Source organism: Diabrotica virgifera, chromosome 2, assembly GCF_917563875.1.
Source record: "Diabrotica virgifera virgifera chromosome 2, PGI_DIABVI_V3a".
Taxonomy (NCBI): domain Eukaryota; kingdom Metazoa; phylum Arthropoda; class Insecta; order Coleoptera; family Chrysomelidae; genus Diabrotica; species Diabrotica virgifera.
Window position 1 is genome coordinate 145,872,127 of NC_065444.1, and position 11,822 is coordinate 145,883,948.

Below are 11,822 nucleotides of genomic sequence, written 5' to 3' on the forward strand. Positions count from 1 at the left end.
AACACTGTGTTTTTAAAACTTTTTTACCTCTTTCTATTTTTTCGATAAAGCTCTTTTTATCAAGATATGGCTTCTTTTTAAAATGGTTCAAAATATACCTAAAAATGTAAATCATAAATAAATTTTCATATTATTAGTCTCTACAATCGTACTTAACCATATACAAATATGTGGTGGATTTGACAAATATTCAAAATATCACGATAAAAACTGACTTCAAAAAAGTACTAAGAGGCAAAAAAGTTTTAAAAACATTGTGTTTAATAGTACCACAATAATAATTCAATTGTAACTTACACAAAAGTTTGGGGGGGGGGGGGTTTAAACGAACAAAACCCCCATAAAATTTGTATGGGGTGTCGGGTGTCCAAATTTCACTATACAGTGGAACCTCGATTATCTGTCTCTCTATTAACTGTTAACCATTTTGTAAGAGAGACTAAAAACTTTTTTTACAGTCACCTCCTGTTTTCATATGATATTTTTTGACATGTTTTGTAGTAAATTCAATTATCTATTTACTACAAAACATGTCAAAATTTACATGTGAAAACAGATGACCCTAAAAATGGTTTTTCGTCTCCTACAAAATTCATGAAAAAGCAGATAGGAGGTATTGTCACATCACCGACGATATACCAGAAGTATATGTGGCCATACCAAATAATACATCCTTGATAAATATAAACATTTTTATTGCACAAAATATATATATTTCTATATATTTTTTTCCATAATCATCACTACGATGATGATTCATTTGTATTGAATTGTACATTGCAATTCTCTGATGTTTGGGAAAAAGGGCTTAAGTCAGAATTGCACATCGATAATGTTTTGATGATTTCTGGACCAGAAAAATCGGCTCTTTTTATTGGTACATACAGTTTAAGTCTGCAACACTTTTTTTATGGTCCAGAAATCATCAAAACATTATTGATGTGCAATTCTGACTTCAGCCCTTTTTGCCAAACATCAGAGAATTACAATCTGGTCATAACTGACCAATGAGCAATTTTAATTTAACCTAAATTACTACTGTTCCTTAAAATGAAGAGCTTACCCTATAGCGTCTCTTATCTAATCTAACAAGATCGTGCACTATTCTAACATACACAGGCACACAAGCACTACGCTCTGCTTTTCACTATCACCTATCACTCAAACTAGTTCAAAAGGCTTTGTCCGCTTCAATCTTCTAGTTTGTCCAGTAGTAGATATCGAGGAGCTGGATTTCCTCAATATTCTCATACTTATGAAGTTGTTGTTGCTCATGACCTCCTGCTATCTTCTTGATGACTATATTATCCAGGTTCCATTCCTAGGTCTTGATATTTGTTTATAAAGTAATATCTTATTATGCATCGACAATGTGGAGTTTCTTCCAACTAGTCAATACACTTTTTATAGGTATCTTTCTTTTGCCTTTCATAGCCACAACAAGGCTATAATACGTTTCCTTCCTGGTTTTTTTGTAGACCACTTTCAGCTGATTCTAAAAAATTAAAATGAATGGTAATTTTTCTATTCTTTACAATTAAAAATCAAAAGAAATAGGAAATAGGTACTACTATTTACAGGTAATAATATGCATAAATAATTCGTTTCCTAAAGAATACAGAAAATTGAAAACGTTTTTATAATACTTACATAATTGTTTAAACAAAAGAGACCCAGCCAGAGCAAAACTAACAGACAGAACTGCAAAAAAGCCACTAATTTCCATTTTCCCACCCCCTTATCTTATATGCATTTTCCAATCAAAATTTTTAGGTTGTCATGAACATGAAAGACTCAACCTCAACAAATAATAATAAACAAAAAGCTCTACAGCTCTACTTCCACTTCCCGCCAAATGGACACAGGTTGGTGACACTGAATTCACGCCAAATAAATGAAAAAATAGAACAATTTTCTTTTTCGTCAATTTCTTCACGTGAAGTTTATAACGAACAAACTTAGATGTCAAAGTGTGCTTTTACACGTCAAATTTGGCCTTGAATAACTTGGTCAATTTCTTGTCCAATTTATTGTTGATGTAAAGTGGACTTTAGTGTACGAAATTCTATGGACATTTGAGTGTAAAATGACAGCGGATGTGACAGCGGCTCATGACAGCGGACAGTATTAAACGAAAATTATCGGTGTGCCAATCAAGCAAAGGGACAAGGAACTTCCGAATATGGCCTAACTGGGGGCACATAACATAACATAATCCTAATATTTACATTTGTAAAGAATATCCTGTTTGTTTTTATTGTCGATTGTGCAGCGAAATTGTGTGCAGCAAATCAAATATAAAGTAGTTTATCGCCTACAGAACTGAATTAGTCCATAGCAGTTATCAGTTTTTCTTTCTTGGGAAGCTTATACATGTAACTTGTATTGTTGTAAATTGTGGGAGTAGGGCAGACAGGGAAAAGTCTTATTTTGTACTGTTCCCAAGGCTCCCCATGCAATACATTTAAATGAATTATCCAAACAAAGCTGGGGACAATGGATAAAAGCCACAAGAAGAACAGATATAAGGGAACTAAAATTAAAATATGAAAAGTAAACATTTTATAAGTGGTAAGTTTAATGTAATTCAATTAATAAGGATTTTAAATGTCTGCAATAATAATAAAGATGTGATAATTCAAGCTTAATTATTAGGAAAGCCAGCCATGTTTCACTTCCATGAAGCAGAGAAGGGAGGTATATAATATACTGTCCCTTTTGTCTTCTCACTAATTTCTCTTTTGCTAATGAAACCTGTAGTGAGGGAGTGATATAATCGTGATGTTTTAGCAATTCTGTTGTTCATTTTTTTTTGCATTTTTTGTCTATTATAGTTTATAAATATTCAAAATCATTCATATGTTCTACTAAATTTCCGTCTAGGTTTATATGGATTTCTCTCAGTGTCTTGGAAATAAGTAAAGTTTTAGTCTTTGCTAATTTTATTTTCATTCCTTTGTCTGCAAGTTCTCTCGTCTATAAATTTAGGTTACTTTGTAAAGATTTCTCTGAACTTGGTATCAATGCAATGTCATCTGCAGATACACATTTACTTAGAGTTATACTTTTTAATCAATGGTAACCTAAATCTAATTTTCGGGACTCTACTGCATTTTTTTTATTGGTTCATTCATATACAGATTCGGCACTTTTTTATCTACCCTATGGGTTATTCAGTGTGTGGAACAAAGATAATACTTAATTGTTTGAATGCGAGTGAGACACAATCCACTCATGTTGTGGATCGTCTCCCCACTCCGGTCAAGTAACGAGGCTGACAATTCGACAGTGTTGCTATATTTCTGTTATATCATTCCTTCTAAAATATTAGTCGGATATTGAATGTAAAATAATATTTAAATCCGTTACAGTTTACTGTCGAATGAAAATTAATATTGTCCCAACAAAACTTAAATGAAGTAGTCATATAATTGTTATTTTTTAAACGATTCCATCAATTACTTGATTAATTAACACAGAACACTCACTTTACAAATTGATGAGTGACAACAGCGCAACTTTACTAGACAGACAGCAATATTCCCCTCATTTCCCTAAAAGGCTAGGCGGGGCTTATGATTTGCTTCTATTTTTCGTATTTTCGCGTTCAACAGGTCGAATTTCAGATTTCAGGTTCTATTGTTTACATTTACAAGCTGTTGTCACATAAGGTTGAAAATTAAAAAATAATTAACATGCCAAACTTTTGTAAACGAGAAGAAAAGATCCAAATGATAAAATGGTATTATGTGGGACATTCTATTCTGACAATAATACATTTATTTATTGGTGATTTTGAAAATCGCCCAATTCCAACAAAAAAACAGTTCGGTCAATAATTAAAAATTTCGAAAATTTTGGTTACATAAATAACTGTAGAAAATGTCGTCCTGCGAATCAACCACGACCGAAAGTAATTTCTGTCGAACGCGAAGCTCGCGAAATGCAAGTCTGCTTAGCTGCTGAAGAAAAGCCTTGTTCGAGCAGACAAATTGCGGACGAAGTTGACCTAAAGGAGAGCACTGTGAGGAACATTTTAAAGCGAAATGGATACAAGTGCTATAAAGTGCAAACCACACAAGAACTTTTCCCAGACGATCATATTAAACGTATGCAATTTTGTCAAGCTATTATTGAGAAGTCGAATGTCGACAATAACTTTTTAAAAAATATTGTGTTTACCAATGAATCTTCATTCACCATCCACAGACGTCATAATCCATCTGTCGTCCGCTATTGGTCTAGGAAAAATAAACGATTGAGTATTGCTGTGCGAACACAATACCCAAAAAAATTAAATGTGTGGACTGGACTTTATAGCGATCATATAATTGGTCCATTTTTTATTATGGGAAATCTGAATGGACGTCAGTACCTAGAATTATTGCAAAATCAGATTATTCACGCAATTCGAAACGTCGCGCCCATCTTCGACGATGTCTGGTTTCAACAGGATGGTTGCCCAACACACAATTCAGCCGCAGTCAGAAATTATTTGGAACAAACATTCCCGGGACGATTAATTTCTACTCGAGGGACAATAGAATGGCCCCCTAGATCACCAGACTTAGCACCTTTAGATTTTTATTTCTGGGGTATGCTAAAATCCAAAATATATCAGCATGAATTTGAACGAGCGACCACTTTAGCAGAATTACAACAAAAAATTGTTCAGCTCTGCAGTGAGGTAGAGCCAGATCAGCTGAATGCAATGAGATCGTCGTTGTATGATCGATTCGGTTTTTGTTCACTGCAAGAGGGTGGTTTGTTCGAACATTTACTTGTTTTGCCTTTAATTTTAATTTAATTATTTAGAATAAATTTTTCAGTTGGTTTTCTTATAAAAAAATATTTTTTTAAAATGATTTTAATTTCAATTTCATTATTTAGAATAAATTTTTCAGTTGGTTTTCTTATAAAAAATATTTTTTAAAATGACTTTAATTTTAATTTAATTATTTAGAATTGTTATTGTTATGTTGGTTATATTTTTATAAAAAAAGTAGGTACTTATTTTGTTATTTAGTTTAAAAATTTTTTTTGGGGATAAAGGGGTAGCATGCGAAAACATGGAGTTGATTCCAGTTTACTCCAATTAGCCTCTTCTACTCAAATCCGACTCTCACCTTCACGTTGGTGTCCCCTCTTAACCGAACAACCCAACCTAGAGATCCGGTATCCAAGCCCGGGTGGAAAGTTGGGAACTGACGAGAGCGGGTGAAATGGCCCTCCGAAAAGGGGGTTTGGCGTTGGGTTAACTACCCAACCCCGTAAAAATCCATAGTTACGAAATCTAAAGTTGAAAATGCTGGACGGAAATCTCGACGACGACCTATATGCAACGACATAAGGACAAATATTAAATTGTATGAAGCCATGGATGAATTCCACATCCCTGATAAACTGATAATATTGGTTAAGGCTACAATGCGTAAAGTTGTAAAATGTAAAGTCGAAATACAATGGCGTTTGAAACGCATGTTGGGCTGCGACCGGGAGATGCGCTGGTGTGTCTCATTTTCAACATAGCTCTGGAAAAGTCGGTTGAAATGCCCGAATAGACAACAGAGGAAATATTTTTAATAAATCATCTCAAATTTTGGCATATGTAGATGACGTGGACCTAGTTTCCCGACAACACGCAAGCTAGAAGAAATGTCACCTTCTCAAATGCTTCAAAAAATATAGGGCTGCAAGTAAACGAGGAGAAAACTAAGACGATGGCATCAACATCCAACAATAGAGCCAGAAACATCGGTCACCAATTCACTGTTGATAACTCTACCTTTAAAGCGGTGGACAAATTCACATACTTAGGCACCCTGCTCGCCAAAGAAAACGTCATGACGGAAGAAATCAAGCGAAGGATACCTACAACATTTTTGTTCAATTTATTAGATAATATTTTGTATTTTGACAACGACATTCGAAGTAGGAGTTTTTTAAGTTAAATTGTGGCTTATTTCCCATTTAGAATAATAAATTACATAAGTAAATGCCACAAAAAATAGAAGCTTTTTATTAGATAGAACAATAGAAGAAATAGAACAATGTTTTAGGTGAAATATGTTTTAAATACGTATCCATAAACTTATAAAAATAAGAATCCATTCGTAAATACCGCGTAGATATGCATAGAAAGCTGCAATCGTGCAAGTAGTTAGTTTCATTGGGTTCCCTTGGTGCGATGCAGACCCTTAAGTCACATATCGCACCGGCAGAGGATATCGGACTGAACTGAAGTTTAATTTTGGCAGGCGGGCGTGGCTTATTTTGCTACGAATTGAGGGGAATAACGCGTAGTTGCCACGCATCAATTCCTTAAGTCAATGTTCTTTGTTAACTAATTAAGTAATTAATAGAATCGCTTAGAAAATAACTATTACATTGCTACTTTATTTAAGTTTTTTTTTGTGACAATATTAATTTTAATTTTACAATGAACTCTAGTGAAATTAAATATTATTTTACTCTTATGTATCTCACTAATATTTTAGAAGGAAAGATGTAATAGAAATGTAGCAACACTGTTTCAAGATCAAACCCACTCATTCGAGATCGTGACTGCATCTCACTTGTATTCACACAATTAAATATTATCTTTATTCCACACACTGAATAACCCATAGGGTAGTTAAAAAAGTGCCGAATCTGTATATAATATAATGAATAGCAGTGAGCTTAAAACTCCACCTTGCCTTACTCCTTGTGTATTAGCAAATTTGTTTGATTCACAGTTTAATGATCGCACAATGTTCCAGTACATAAATTTTACTTGCATCAATTAGTTCTCCTCCAACATCGAACAGTTCAAGCCCTTTCCAAATGTGATGTCCGGGTACCTTGTCAAAGGCTTTTTCCATTGTCTTATAGTAAAGATATGATCTTGGACACTGTGCCCGGTCAGAAACCTTTTTGTGCATCGTCTAGTTGATGTTCCACTTTCTTTCTCAGTCTCATCTCCAGTGTTCATTCATAAATCTTAGCCAGTACACTTAGCATGAAAATACCTCGATAATTTGAACATTACTTTTTTACCTCCCTTCTTTACCAGAAGAGCCATTACTGCTGTTGCCCAATCTTCTGGGATGCGTTTCTGTTTCCAAATTGTTATCAGTAATTTGTGTAAGTAGTGTAATGCAGATTCCCCCATATATTTCAACAATCGTGTTTTGATATTATCTATTCCTGCCACTTTACCATTTTTCATTTTTGCAATGGCTTCCGTTAATTCTTCCATTGTTATTTCATTACTCAACTCTTTGGAATATTTACTCCATCTATTAACTATATCTTGTGGTTGTGTAAGTGTTTCTCCATTTTATTTTTTTTTTATTTGCACGACAGTACTACCTGATTTACCTCTCATTTTTTCAGACCTTAATAGAACAATTTTTGGTTTGTCCTACTACTGTCTTGCTCCATCTTTTCTCCAAATCTCTCCCACTGTTCCAATTTAGCTTTTTTAACTTTTTCTTTCACAAGCTTCCTTGCTTATTAACTGTTATTTTCTAGATAAGCTCTCCATGGTACTTTCTTTTCTTTCACAGCTATTTTTATCTCTTCGCTCCACCAACTAGTCCTTTTTTTTTGACTACTTTTATTCAATAAAAATATTAAAATACTCTTGTGATAGTGAAGAGACAGTTTATGTTTCTTTTCGATCCAGAGGCGATACACAATCTCCAGACAGTTGTTTCTGCCTTACGGCGTCCCCAGTGGAGCTGCCTACACACCTCTGAATCAAAACGAGATCAAATTGTCTATTTAAGTGGAATTTCAAAAATAGTTATCTACTATTAGGATGCTTCAGCGATATCTCTTAAAGAAAAGAGAAAAGTCCCAGATACAAAATTCACTATTAAAATAGTAAATAATTATTTAAATCTGAAACTTTTCTTATTGGAACCCCTTTCTGGTACATCCTTAATCTCTTTTTGACTTTTACAATTTCGGACTTTGAATTATCTTTCTGATCTTTTTTCTAGATTAATGAAAGCAGAATGTAACTGTATACTGCAGAGTCCTTTTCCCTTTCTTTATTCATCATCTCTTGTCTTATAAATTGTAAAAGTCAGAGATTAAGGATGTTACCAGAAAGAAGTTCCAATAAGAAAAGTGTCAGATATAAATAATTATTTACTATTTTTATTTTAATAGTGAATTTTATATCTGGGACTTTTCTTTATTCTTGTGATACTTTCCACATTTTTATGATTTTTTTATGGTACACAATGTAGAATTTTTATTTATGTCTTTGTTTTAGGAACAACCACCAGATATTTAAAAGGTATAAAAAGAAGAAACTGCTGGAATTTCAAAACAAATGTGTTTGACTAGTAAAGATTTGGATAAATAACAGGAGTTACTTTGGGCTATAGCTAAGTGCAGATTTATTTCCTTGTGGCTTCCTATGTTAATTCTTATTAATTATACACTTAAATATGTTTTTAGTCTCAGGAACATTTTATATTTGATTATTTTTGAATAAACATTATTATTATTATTACCTTAATTTCCATTAAATAAATTAACTGTAATCAATAAAGTAATCGTTTAATTGTTAATAAATTATCAAGTATGATTCCCAAATATTTTATTTGTTTGACACCTTCTATGGGCTGATTGTGAGATTATAGTTAAGGTACCAAGGGTATTATAAGGATAATAACACTTGAGGTCAATGGTGTATATACCGAGGGCCTTTGGCCTGAGGGATATAAGTTGACTGAAAGCGATATTATCGTTAATACCCGTGAAAGCGATATTATGCCTTCAACATTTAATGTCCGACTAAATTATTTTTTATAGGCAAAAAATTGAAGGAATTTTGAATTAATTAGTTTTCAAATAAGTACATTTACCAGCAATAGTCGTAACGTAATTGTGGTAACCATAGTTTTACTTGGGTTGTTATTTGTCAACTTGACAGTATTTAACTAGTTATTTAAATTTAATACCCTAGGGCGTAATTTTTCAAAATAATGCCCTAGAGCCTAGGGCATTATATCATACTTAACTGACTTCGAAATCATGTCATTATTTATCAAACTGACTTCAAAACCATGTCATTATTTGTCAAATAATATACCAGTCGGACATTAATATTATTACAGTAGAACCTCGATTATCTGTCAGGGCACCGGACCAAGGGTATGACGGATAATCGAAAAGACGGTTAACAGAACATTAAAAAAAAAATAAAAATTCATAGTACAACTCTCAAATTTCATTTGTATGGTTTGTTTGACAATATAAGAGGGATTTGTGTTCATACAATCGAATCAATTTAAAATATTCTGAAATTTGTGTTTGTTTTACTGCTGCTTCATATTTTGCGACGGCTGAATTTCTTAATCGGCATAAGGCATAAAGGCATAAGATCATGCAATCTACTTTATTGGCTCCTTCTTGTTGAGAATACCACTCGATGAATTATTGCATATGCGATGCAGCTTCTCTAGATTATTTACGCAAATCTTTGTCAGTTACAATAGGTTCATCAATATAGCTACAGTCAAGCTTCCTTGTGTCCAAGCATCAATATAGCTACTGTGTCAGCTTCCGAATAGGTTTGGTCCGCCTTTGTTGCCATTTCAATGAGTTCTTTATCTGTCAGCAATGGACAGCCGTTTGTGTCCTCATCACAAATCAAATTACCTTTTTTTTTTATTTTTTTGCATTTAAATGATTGCTAATGTATAACTCAATACAACTTCTGTATGTACCCTGACGGTTAACAGAGGTGATGGTTAATGGAGAGACGGATAATCGAGGTTCCACTGTACATGATTTCGAAGTAAGTTATATTATAATGCCCTAGGGCGTTATTTTTCAATATTTATTTTGAAAAATAATGCCCTAGCTAGGGTATTAAATTCAAATAACTAGTTAAATACTGTCGAGTTGACACAATTACGTTACAACTGTTGCTGGTAAATGTACTTATTTAAAAACTAATTAATTCAAAATTCCTTAAATTTTTTTGCCTATAAAGAATAATTTAGTCAGACATTAAATGTTGAAGGCACCACGGGTATTAAAGATAATATCGCTTTCAGTGAATGTTTATCCCTTTAGACCCTTTTAACCCTTAAGATTGCTATCTAAAAAAAATACCAAGAAACTTTACAGAATCAACGATACTGATCTGGCTGTTATTAACACATTCACAGACACACTTTAGATGTAGACACATCTTATGGAGTAAGTGGCTTCATATGCAGTTGTGTCTGTGAATGTGTTAAGAGGTAAAGATTGACGAGCTCCTGTATAGGATAATGCTACTGTTTTATGTTAAAAAAAGGTAAATTAGAATCGGACCAGGTTTTTATCGTGAGTAGATCAGAAGGTATAGTAGCAATATTTGAGTTGCTCCAAGTAATACTGGTATCATCAGCAAAAAGAAAATTTTTTCCATTAATTTTTAAACTAGGGATGTCATTAATAAACGTAAGGAAAAGTAGAGGACCTGATACTGAACCTTGTGGTTTGTAGAGGACCCCACATACAATATTTTGGAGACTAGAGTCTGTATTATTTGCTCTAACCAGTTGTTTCCAACTATCCAAGTAAGATTGAAACCAATTCAAAGAAATTCTTCGAATTCCATAGAAATTTAGTTATTTTTATCAAAATTTCATGATTTACACAATCAAAAGCTTTGGCATAGTCACAAAAAACAGTGGCAGTGTGAAGATTATTGCTCAGTGCTTGATAAACCTCATGTAGTACAGAAAACATGGCATCAGCAGTACATTTATTATTTAAAAAGCCGAACTTTTGTAATAAAATGTTGTTTTTAACAAGAAAGGACATAAGTCATCCTTTTATGCGTCTCTCAATAATTTTGGAGTACCGGTAGTAATGCAATAGGTATATACTTGCAGGAATTAGATTTTTCACCACCCTTATGAAGAGGAATAATGATAGCTGTCTTTAGGTACTCTGGAAATTTACCTTTCTCAAAAGAATCATTAATTGGCGAGATGAGGACACAAGGATCTACAGATCGAGCGAGTCTCGTAAATTGCACGGCTTCGAGCCACGCTTCACACAACCATATTTGTGTACTTGTGTTTTGGGTTGTGTGGTCGTGCTCTGGTCGATTGGAGTTATAATTTACCAAATTTAAATATAATCGTTTCTACTGATTCATAATATGTATACTATAATATATTGAAGTTTTTAAATATTGCTAATATTATTAAAGTTTTTAACATTGTATTTTAATATACTTTGTTTTATTAATAATAATATTACCTAAGTATTGCACCTTGTTCAAAAAAAGTTCAAGATAAATACCGCGGTTTTTTCATATGAAAATGCAAAGAAAAAATATACAATTTGCAGAGTATGTAAATGCTTGTTTTTTGATAAAACAATACAAATTGTATGTAGGTAGGTAGAGTAGCAAAGCATTGAGTAGTTATAGCAAAAGTAGCTACGCCATCTGAGACACAATAAGGATGAAATTAGTTTTATATTTTCTTTTCTCATGGAGCATGCATGATGGAGAGTTTTTTAAAATACGTAACAAAGCATGTTGTTTTGTTATCTATGTTGCAAATATGTTGTTTTTTTTTTCAAATTACAAAATATGTTGTTTTCAATACAAGTACCTAATTGTTGTTATTATTTACTGAGCATTTAGAATTTTGACTAACGCTCGATTTCATAATAAAGTTAAAGTGTGTGTTACCTTAAAAAAAGCAATTGTTACAGTTAAAGAAAACTTTAAATTTAAAGTCCACTTTAACTTTATTAATATAAAATCGAGCGTAAGAAATTTTATAAACTTTGGAAAATAGCATTTCAAAAAA

The 11,822-nt window shown here is 32.8% G+C and overlaps 1 long non-coding RNA gene across 1 annotated transcript; it reads left to right on the forward strand.

The window, feature by feature from the left end:
- The first annotated feature begins 1,393 nt into the window (after positions 1 to 1,393).
- Positions 1,394 to 8,584, forward strand: LOC126879660 (uncharacterized). The gene is made up of 2 exons (XR_007696181.1): positions 1,394 to 2,571; positions 8,267 to 8,584. It is a non-coding gene; the product is annotated as an uncharacterized LOC126879660 (long non-coding RNA).
- The last annotated feature ends 3,238 nt before the right edge of the window (positions 8,585 to 11,822 follow it).